Source organism: Lemur catta, chromosome Y, assembly GCF_020740605.2.
Source record: "Lemur catta isolate mLemCat1 chromosome Y, mLemCat1.pri, whole genome shotgun sequence".
NCBI classification, from domain to species: domain Eukaryota; kingdom Metazoa; phylum Chordata; class Mammalia; order Primates; family Lemuridae; genus Lemur; species Lemur catta.
Window position 1 is genome coordinate 102,047 of NC_059156.1, and position 9,828 is coordinate 111,874.

General features: G+C 59.6%; 2 pseudogenes; both read right to left on the bottom strand.

Annotated features, from left to right (window-relative positions):
• Positions 1-3,340: 3,340 nt before the first annotated feature.
• On the bottom strand, positions 3,341-3,432 carry LOC123629128 (annotated as a pseudogene).
• A 5,931-nt stretch (positions 3,433-9,363) lies between these two features.
• On the bottom strand, positions 9,364-9,455 carry LOC123629130 (annotated as a pseudogene).
• Between the last annotated feature and the right edge of the window lie 373 nt (positions 9,456-9,828).

The window sequence follows — 9,828 nt, forward strand, 5'->3', positions numbered from 1 at the left end:
AGGTGACGTTGGGAGTTTAAGAGCTGACTCCCCGGGGCGGGGTGGGGGCTGGAGGGCGGGGCGTGGTTCGGATCAGCGGCGGGGAGTAGAGCACGACCGGTCCCACTCCCTTCTTCCTGGGCCCGCAGCTCTGGGCCCCGCCCGAGGCAGCCCTCGCCTCTGGCGGCTCTCCGCCCACCCGCCCTGTTGTCTGCGGGAGGCGCCCCTCCTCCCGCTCCCTGCCTCCTCCCGGGACCATAGGCCTGTGCCCCTAGGTTTTTTTCTTTTTTTTTCACCCTTGTGTTCGTCTCTCTTTTATCTTGTTTTGTAGGCTTACTGAATATCATCTCGGATAAAAATTTAAATCACAGAATGCCTCATATTATATAACAAGACGTAGCGTTTTATCCTACGCCGAGAACGATGCGTTTTTCTCTTCGGGTCCATTTTCCTGTCCTGGAAGAAATACGAAGTTGCCCGTGATCCTTCCCCCATCATCTTCCAGTTTCCTCGACTCGGAAACACTGTGAACACGACGTATTCGATCGTATATCTCTGCGTGTGCACGTGGGCGCCCATACCTATTTCTTTTCGGCACCGGGCTCATATCTTTTGGCACCTAGGGGGGAAAAAAGAAGAAACCAAAAAGGGACAGAAAGATGTTCTGTCCTTTTACGCTCTCCTCCCCCAACCCCCCCAACTTTTGGGAACTCGTAGTCTGGCCTATGTCCCCACGGCAGGTTAAATCTTTTCTTAAAACTCCCAAGTGGTCCCCTGCCCCCCAGGTGGGTGGCCGGCAGAGTTCACAGGCTTTGCTTTTGGCAGAGCCTGGACCATTGAAATCATTAACCTCAATCATTGCTAAAGCTGAGAACCACACGCTCCCCCCACCCATCCCTACCCACCCCCATCCCCCGCCTCCCGCGCCCTTTAAAAGCTCTCTATTTCTGCCTAGCCCTCTGTTCGGGAAGTTTGGGGGTTTGAGATGGGAAGGTCTACCTGATTTCCTCCTTTACCGGCCAAATAGACTCCCTCTTTCCTTCCTCCTCACACAGCTTGTCCTCGCTATTTGCCTCGTGGGCAAGCGGCCGAGTTTTCGGTAACACCGAGACTTCTAAGCTGTGTCGTCGGTCTTCTTTTCTTTTTACTTTCTTTCCTCTTTTCTTTTTCTGTCTTTTTTTTTTTTTTTTTTTTTTTTTTGAGACAGGATTCCTTTCACTCTGTCCTCTCCCAGCCAGGCCGCCTTGGCCTGATTGTAGCTCACGGCAAGCTCCAAATCCAGGGCTTAAGTGATCCTCTCTGCCTCAGCCTTGTGAGCAGTTGGGACTATAGGCAGATGCTGCCACACCAGGCAAAATTTTTCTTTTTTTATATTTTGTTGGTAGAGACGAGGTCTCATCGTGTTACCCAGGCTGGTCTCCGGCTGCTGGGCTCAAGTCATGCTCCCGTCTCTGCCTCCCAAGTTGCTGGGGTCACAGGCATGAGCCACCGTGGCCAGCCAGGTTATTGAAAGGCGATCACTTTGCTATCCTGATACGAAACCCCAAATGTGCGAGTGTAAGGCACCAGACGGAGGGAGTCCCCGCACCACATTGTCACGGCCGTTGAGGGTGGCTCACGAAAAAGCTGGGATGGGGGTACACGGGAGTGATCAAGGGGATATATTCTAGTGGGATAGCGGAAATATAGAATGTCCTGAAAAACACCAAGTGTCAGAATGCCACAGCAGTCAGTGGCTCACAAGCTTCCGTTCCATTGTGTCATGGTAGGCGGCTTACTTTTCTCCTCCTCCCTCGGGATGAGTAAAGCCTGACATAGAAAATGTCTACGTCTCATCCAAATCCGTCAAGACGATGGAAGGGGGAACTGGGAGAGGAATAAAGAAAAAACCAGGAAGAAGCAAATCCAGGGAGAAGGGGGACGAGGAGGAGCAGGAGGAAACTGCCTCCCCTGCCCCGGTGCTACCCAACGATACGTGAAGAATGGCCTCTTCCCTCCTCTCCCCCCCCCCCCCGCAACTGTGCCTGGAGGTGTACCCTACGGCTACGGTCCTAAAAGAATGTATGGCTACTTATAATAATGGAAGAAATGCGGTCTGATAGGTCTTTGTGCAGTGGGACACCTACCCGGCCAGGGCACTCACGGTGAATGGAGCTTGCAGGGCGGGCGGGAGGTTGCTCTGGGTGAGTCTGTGAGTTAGAGCGCCCCTCGTCCTGGGAAACGGGGTGCGGCCGGAAGGGCGGCCGCCCCCTCGCCCGTCACGCAACGCACGTTCGTGGGGAACCTGGTGCTAAACCATTCGTAGACGACCTGCTTCTGGGTCGGGGTTTCCTACGCAGCAGAGCAGCTCCCTGGCTGCGATCTACTGAAAGTCAGCCCTCGACACAAGGGTTTGTCCCGGCGGGCGGGTGCGCGCGCGCGCGCGTCCGGCCGGCCGGCGGCGGCCCCTCGGGGCGCGGGTCTCCCCGGGTCCGTCGGTCACCGCCTCCTCGGCCCCTCCCGTCGCTCCGGCCCTCCGCGCTGCCTCGGCCCCTCCCGCGCCAGGGCTAAGGCGGGGCGGGGGCGGGGTGCGCGCGCGGGCACGCGGTGTGTCGGTCGGGGGCGCCGGGGAAGGTGGAGGGGGCGGCCCTCCCCTCCCCTCCCCTCCAGGCCGCGCCCGGAGTCACGCCTCGGGGTGGACCCCGACCCCCACCACGCGGCCTCCTCCCCGCGCGACCCGCCGGGGCTCGTCCTCCGGGCTGGGACCGGGGTTCCCGGGAGGAGCGCGATGGTCGGTGGGTGGGGGAGACGGGGCGACCGAGGCGCCGGCGGGGGAGGGGCCGCGCCGGTCTGGCCGCCGCGGCCCTCTCCGTCGCCGCGGGGGCGGAAGGGGTGGCCCTCCGGTCGGGGGACCGGCCGGTCCCCCCCGCCCTTCTTTCCCCCGAGAGTCGGGGTCGACCAGGAGGCCGGCGGGCCCCCGTGAGGGTAGGACGGCGGGGACCCGCTGTCTCCGCGCTCGCGCCCCCGCCGGCGCCGCGCGCGGACGCCGCGGTACGCGGGGTCGACCAGATGTCCCCGTCACACTCAGTCTCGGCGGGACCGCGGCCGGGGCCGGGCTCCTCGACGCTATGCCAGCGGTCACCGCCAGAGGGCTCCGTCCTCGCGGACTTCTCCACTCTTTTCTTTTCGTCTCCCTCCTCCCGCCCCGTCCCCGCCCCCCCCCCGCTAGCTCGCTCGCTCGCTCCTTCTTCCTTGCTTCGCTTCCAACCCCCCCCCCCCGCCCCCTGTTTTCCTCCGCACGCGCGCAGTTATCAGGCTCACGAACTCTCCCGGGGACCTGGCGTGACTTTCATCGCAAACCGCCCCCCCAATCATGGTTTCACGTCACGCGGGGGATGTGCCGACACAGCAGGAGGCACACCTCACACGTGCGTGTGAACACGCAATCACCACGTTTATGAACTGGAAAGGGATCTGTCGGGTGTGACTTTGCGATCACTTCCCCTCCCCCCACCCCCCGCTGAGAATGAGTTTCCCCGGCCTCCTGTGGCCGCCTGGTAATCGCCTGCAGACGCCGTGACCCGGGTCCGCCACAGGTTGCCCTCGGCTTCCCTTCGCGCAGTGCCCTGGGGTCCACCAGATGTCTCTGGCCAATTGGGGCCGTAGTGTGCCCTTGACGGTGTGGTCACTAGGTGTCGCTCCGCGCTCAGTATTCTTCCTTCTCGCTGTGACTTTGGTCTCTTTTGTTCAAAACTTCTTTCTTCCTTCCTCTTTTTTCCCTGTTTCCATTCTCCCTTTTTCATCTCTTTCTCTCTTTTTGTTGCTTTTTTCGCGGCACATGGGTGATGTGTGTGTGTGTGGGTGGGTGTGTGTGTGTGAGAAACGCGGCGTGAGGGAGAAGACACATCTCACACGTGCACGGGAACACCCGATCGTCACGCTTCAGAGTACCGACCGATGGATCTGGTACCGAATTTTTAATAGTTTTCTTCTCTCTCTCTCTCTCTCTCTCCCTCCCTCTCTCTGTCTCTCTCTCTCCCCCCCCTCCCTCCCTCTCTCTCCCTCTCTCTCTCCCCCGTGTCTCTCTCCCCCCCTCCCCCTCGCCCTCTTCTTCTCCCTCTCCCTCTCTCTCTCTCTCCCCCTCTCCCTCTCCTCCTCCTTCTCTTCCCTCCCTCCCTCCCTCTCTCTCTCTCTCCCCCTCTCCCTCTCCTCCTCCTACTCTTCCCTCCCTCCCTTTCTGTCTCTGTCACTCTCGCCCTGTCTCCTTCTCTCCCTCTGTCTCTCTCTCTCTCTTTCTTTTCTTTCTCTTTCTTCTTTTCTTTCTCACAGGGTCTCGTTCTGTTGCCCTCGCTAGAGTGGCGTGGCGTCAGTCTAGCTCACGGCAACCTCAAACTCCTCGACTTAAGCGATCCTTCTGCCTCAGCCTCCCGAATACCTGGGAATACCGGCACGTGCCACCGTGCCCGGCTAAGGTTGTTTATATCTATTTTTAATTTTCCAGATAATTTATTTCTCTCTCTTTGTAGGGACGGGGAGGGGCGGGGCGGGGCGGCGGCGGTGTCTCGCTCTTGCTGAGGCTGGTCTCCAACTCCTGACCTTGAGCGATCCTGCCGCCACGGCCTCCCAGAGTGCTAGGATTACAGGCGGGAGCCACTGCGCCCGGCCGTTTTTTCTATTTTCTATTTTTTTTTTTTTTAATTAGTTAAGACTGACGGTGAGCACTGCTTGCCTGTGTTACTCCCTAGAGCTGACGGGTGAAGTCCCCAGCCTGTATCCCGGGGGGCCGTATGTCTCTTTATTACAAAAACATCGCTTTGACTTTACCCCCTGCGACGCCCCCGCCCCCACCCCCACCCCCACCCCCGACCCACAACCAGGGACAACGGTGTGTACGTCCTCATCGACACATTATTTATGGCATTGGGGGAGGGGGCAGCAAAGGAAATACTGGTCCTGTAGAAGAAACATTCCCTCGCTCCACCGGTGGCTCCAGTATGAACTTTATGTCCCAGAACTTGATTCTGCTCTCCCTTTTAGTAGTAGGACGGTGACCACTGCACCGGCACCGGCACCCCCCACACCAGCAGCCCCCCCGCCCCCCTACCCCCACACCGCCACCACCACGACCACCACCATAATTTTTCTATACCTTGTTCGATTGGGGGATTTCTTTTTTGTTGTTGTTGAGGCAGAGTCTCCCTCTGTTGCCCGGGCTAGACTGAGTGCCGTGGTGGCAGCCTAGCTCACCGCAACCTCAAACTCCTGGGCTTCAGCGATCCTACTGCCTCAGTCTCCCGAGTATCTGGGACTACAGGCATGCGCCAGCATGCCCGACTAATTTTATGTGTGTGTGTGTTTGTGTGTGTGTGTGTGTGTGTGTGTGTGCGTGCGTCTGTGTGTGTGTCGGTGTACATGCATATACCGGAACGTGGCCCGACTGCAGTGACACCAGCTATGTTAAGTCGTTCTCTGGGTAGGGAAAGAACTTAACCGGATAGGCCCCATCGATCGCTTGTCTGTTCTGATAGTTTCGTGGCAGCCGTTTCTTGCCCCTTTCTTTTCTCTCTCTGTCTCTCTCCCCCGCCCCCACCCCCACCCCCCAATTCTTTCTAAGAAGACATTTAGGATGTCAGATTCTGGCCACGTGTCCCCCTGGGCACAGGGGGCCAGCAAAGACAAAGGTCTTTGGTGCCAAGTGTTCATTCCACGGTGACAGATATTGCCACGCTTCTACTGTCCGGGCCTTGAGATCGTCAGTGGGTCAACTGTGAAACTCCCTGTACTCGACTTCCCTCTCGGGTAGGTCCCCGTCCCAACCCGCCGGCTCCTAGCACACACCCAGTGTCACTCTCTCCTCTCGGGATAAAGTTCCAGATGATCCGATCCGCTCCAAGGAGGAAGGGGAGCTGACCGGGCCGCCCACTGTGCGCCCCACCCCCACCCCTCCCCACCCCCGTCATAGGGTCCCTTCTTTTCAGGCTGACACTGGCACCGGTTGTCGGGTGTCACCTAGCGGCCACTCTGATCAGCCATCGTGATCGCGGAAAGCCAGGTGACGTTGGGAGTTTAAGAGCTGACTCCCCGGGGCGGGGTGGGGGCTGGAGGGCGGGGCGTGGTTCGGATCAGCGGCGGGGAGTAGAGCACGACCGGTCCCACTCCCTTCTTCCTGGGCCCGCAGCTCTGGGCCCCGCCCGAGGCAGCCCTCGCCTCTGGCGGCTCTCCGCCCACCCGCCCTGTTGTCTGCGGGAGGCGCCCCTCCTCCCGCTCCCTGCCTCCTCCCGGGACCATAGGCCTGTGCCCCTAGGTTTTTTTCTTTTTTTTTCACCCTTGTGTTCGTCTCTCTTTTATCTTGTTTTGTAGGCTTACTGAATATCATCTCGGATAAAAATTTAAATCACAGAATGCCTCATATTATATAACAAGACGTAGCGTTTTATCCTACGCCGAGAACGATGCGTTTTTCTCTTCGGGTCCATTTTCCTGTCCTGGAAGAAATACGAAGTTGCCCGTGATCCTTCCCCCATCATCTTCCAGTTTCCTCGACTCGGAAACACTGTGAACACGACGTATTCGATCGTATATCTCTGCGTGTGCACGTGGGCGCCCATACCTATTTCTTTTCGGCACCGGGCTCATATCTTTTGGCACCTAGGGGGGAAAAAAGAAGAAACCAAAAAGGGACAGAAAGATGTTCTGTCCTTTTACGCTCTCCTCCCCCAACCCCCCCAACTTTTGGGAACTCGTAGTCTGGCCTATGTCCCCACGGCAGGTTAAATCTTTTCTTAAAACTCCCAAGTGGTCCCCTGCCCCCCAGGTGGGTGGCCGGCAGAGTTCACAGGCTTTGCTTTTGGCAGAGCCTGGACCATTGAAATCATTAACCTCAATCATTGCTAAAGCTGAGAACCACACGCTCCCCCCACCCATCCCTACCCACCCCCATCCCCCGCCTCCCGCGCCCTTTAAAAGCTCTCTATTTCTGCCTAGCCCTCTGTTCGGGAAGTTTGGGGGTTTGAGATGGGAAGGTCTACCTGATTTCCTCCTTTACCGGCCAAATAGACTCCCTCTTTCCTTCCTCCTCACACAGCTTGTCCTCGCTATTTGCCTCGTGGGCAAGCGGCCGAGTTTTCGGTAACACCGAGACTTCTAAGCTGTGTCGTCGGTCTTCTTTTCTTTTTACTTTCTTTCCTCTTTTCTTTTTCTGTCTTTTTTTTTTTTTTTTTTTTTTTTTTTTGAGACAGGATTCCTTTCACTCTGTCCTCTCCCAGCCAGGCCGCCTTGGCCTGATTGTAGCTCACGGCAAGCTCCAAATCCAGGGCTTAAGTGATCCTCTCTGCCTCAGCCTTGTGAGCAGTTGGGACTATAGGCAGATGCTGCCACACCAGGCAAAATTTTTCTTTTTTTATATTTTGTTGGTAGAGACGAGGTCCATCGTGTTACCCAGGCTGGTCTCCGGCTGCTGGGCTCAAGTCATGCTCCCGTCTCTGCCTCCCAAGTTGCTGGGGTCACAGGCATGAGCCACCGTGGCCAGCCAGGTTATTGAAAGGCGATCACTTTGCTATCCTGATACGAAACCCCAAATGTGCGAGTGTAAGGCACCAGACGGAGGGAGTCCCCGCACCACATTGTCACGGCCGTTGAGGGTGGCTCACGAAAAAGCTGGGATGGGGGTACACGGGAGTGATCAAGGGGATATATTCTAGTGGGATAGCGGAAATATAGAATGTCCTGAAAAACACCAAGTGTCAGAATGCCACAGCAGTCAGTGGCTCACAAGCTTCCGTTCCATTGTGTCATGGTAGGCGGCTTACTTTTCTCCTCCTCCCTCGGGATGAGTAAAGCCTGACATAGAAAATGTCTACGTCTCATCCAAATCCGTCAAGACGATGGAAGGGGGAACTGGGAGAGGAATAAAGAAAAAACCAGGAAGAAGCAAATCCAGGGAGAAGGGGGACGAGGAGGAGCAGGAGGAAACTGCCTCCCCTGCCCCGGTGCTACCCAACGATACGTGAAGAATGGCCTCTTCCCTCCTCTCCCCCCCCCCCCCCGCAACTGTGCCTGGAGGTGTACCCTACGGCTACGGTCCTAAAAGAATGTATGACTACTTATAATAATGGAAGAAATGCGGTCTGATAGGTCTTTGTGCAGTGGGACACCTACCCGGCCAGGGCACTCACGGTGAATGGAGCTTGCAGGGCGGGCGGGAGGTTGCTCTGGGTGAGTCTGTGAGTTAGAGCGCCCCTCGTCCTGGGAAACGGGGTGCGGCCGGAAGGGCGGCCGCCCCCTCGCCCGTCACGCAACGCACGTTCGTGGGGAACCTGGTGCTAAACCATTCGTAGACGACCTGCTTCTGGGTCGGGGTTTCGTACGCAGCAGAGCAGCTCCCTGGCTGCGATCTACTGAAAGTCAGCCCTCGACACAAGGGTTTGTCCCGGCGGGCGGGTGCGCGCGCGCGCGCGTCCGGCCGGCCGGCGGCGCGCCCCTCGGGGCGCGGGTCTCCCCGGGTCCGTCGGTCACCGCCTCCTCGGCCCCTCCCGTCGCTCCGGCCCTCCGCGCTGCCTCGGCCCCTCCCGCGCCAGGGCTAAGGCGGGGGCGGGGGGGGGGGTGCGCGCGCGGGCACGCGGTGTGTCGGTCGGGGGCGCCGGGGAAGGTGGAGGGGGCGGCCCTCCCCTCCCCTCCCCTCCAGGCCGCGCCCGGAGTCACGCCTCGGGGTGGACCCCGACCCCCACCACGCGGCCTCCTCCCCGCGCGACCCGCCGGGGCTCGTCCTCCGGGCTGGGACCGGGGTTCCCGGGAGGAGCGCGATGGTCGGTGGGTGGGGGAGACGGGGCGACCGAGGCGCCGGCGGGGGAGGGGCCGCGCCGGTCTGGCCGCCGCGGCCCTCTCCGTCGCCGCGGGGGCGGAAGGGGTGGCCCTCCGGTCGGGGGACCGGCCGGTCCCCCCCGCCCTTCTTTCCCCCGAGAGTCGGGGTCGACCAGGAGGCCGGCGGGCCCCCCGTGAGGGTAGGACGGCGGGGACCCGCTGTCTCCGCGCTCGCGCCCCCCGCCGGCGCCGCGCGCGGACGCCGCGGTACGCGGGGTCGACCAGATGTCCCCGTCACACTCAGTCTCGGCGGGACCGCGGCCGGGGCCGGGCTCCTCGACGCTATGCCAGCGGTCACCGCCAGAGGGCTCCGTCCTCGCGGACTTCTCCACTCTTTTCTTTTCGTCTCCCTCCTCCCGCCCCGTCCCCGCCCCCCCCCCCCCCCCCGCTAGCTCGCTCGCTCGCTCCTTCTTCCTTGCTTCGCTTCCAACCCCCCCCCCCCGCCCCCTGTTTTCCTCCGCACGCGCGCAGTTATCAGGCTCACGAACTCTCCCGGGGACCTGGCGTGACTTTCATCGCAAACCGCCCCCCCCAATCATGGTTTCACGTCACGCGGGGGATGTGCCGACACAGCAGGAGGCACACCTCACACGTGCGTGTGAACACGCAATCACCACGTTTATGAACTGGAAAGGGATCTGTCGGGGTGTGACTTTGCGATCACTTCCCCTCCCCCCCACCCCCCGCTGAGAATGAGTTTCCCCGGCCTCCTGTGGCCGCCTGGTAATCGCCTGCAGACGCCGTGACCCGGGTCCGCCACAGGTTGCCCTCGGCTTCCCTTCGCGCAGTGCCCTGGGGTCCACCAGATGTCTCTGGCCAATTGGGGCCGTAGTGTGCCCTTGACGGTGTGGTCACTAGGTGTCGCTCCGCGCTCAGTATTCTTCCTTCTCGCTGTGACTTTGGTCTCTTTTGTTCAAAACTTCTTTCTTCCTTCCTCTTTTTTTCCCTGTTTCCATTCTCCCTTTTTCATCTCTTTCTCTCTTTTTGTTGCTTTTTTCGCGGCACATGGGT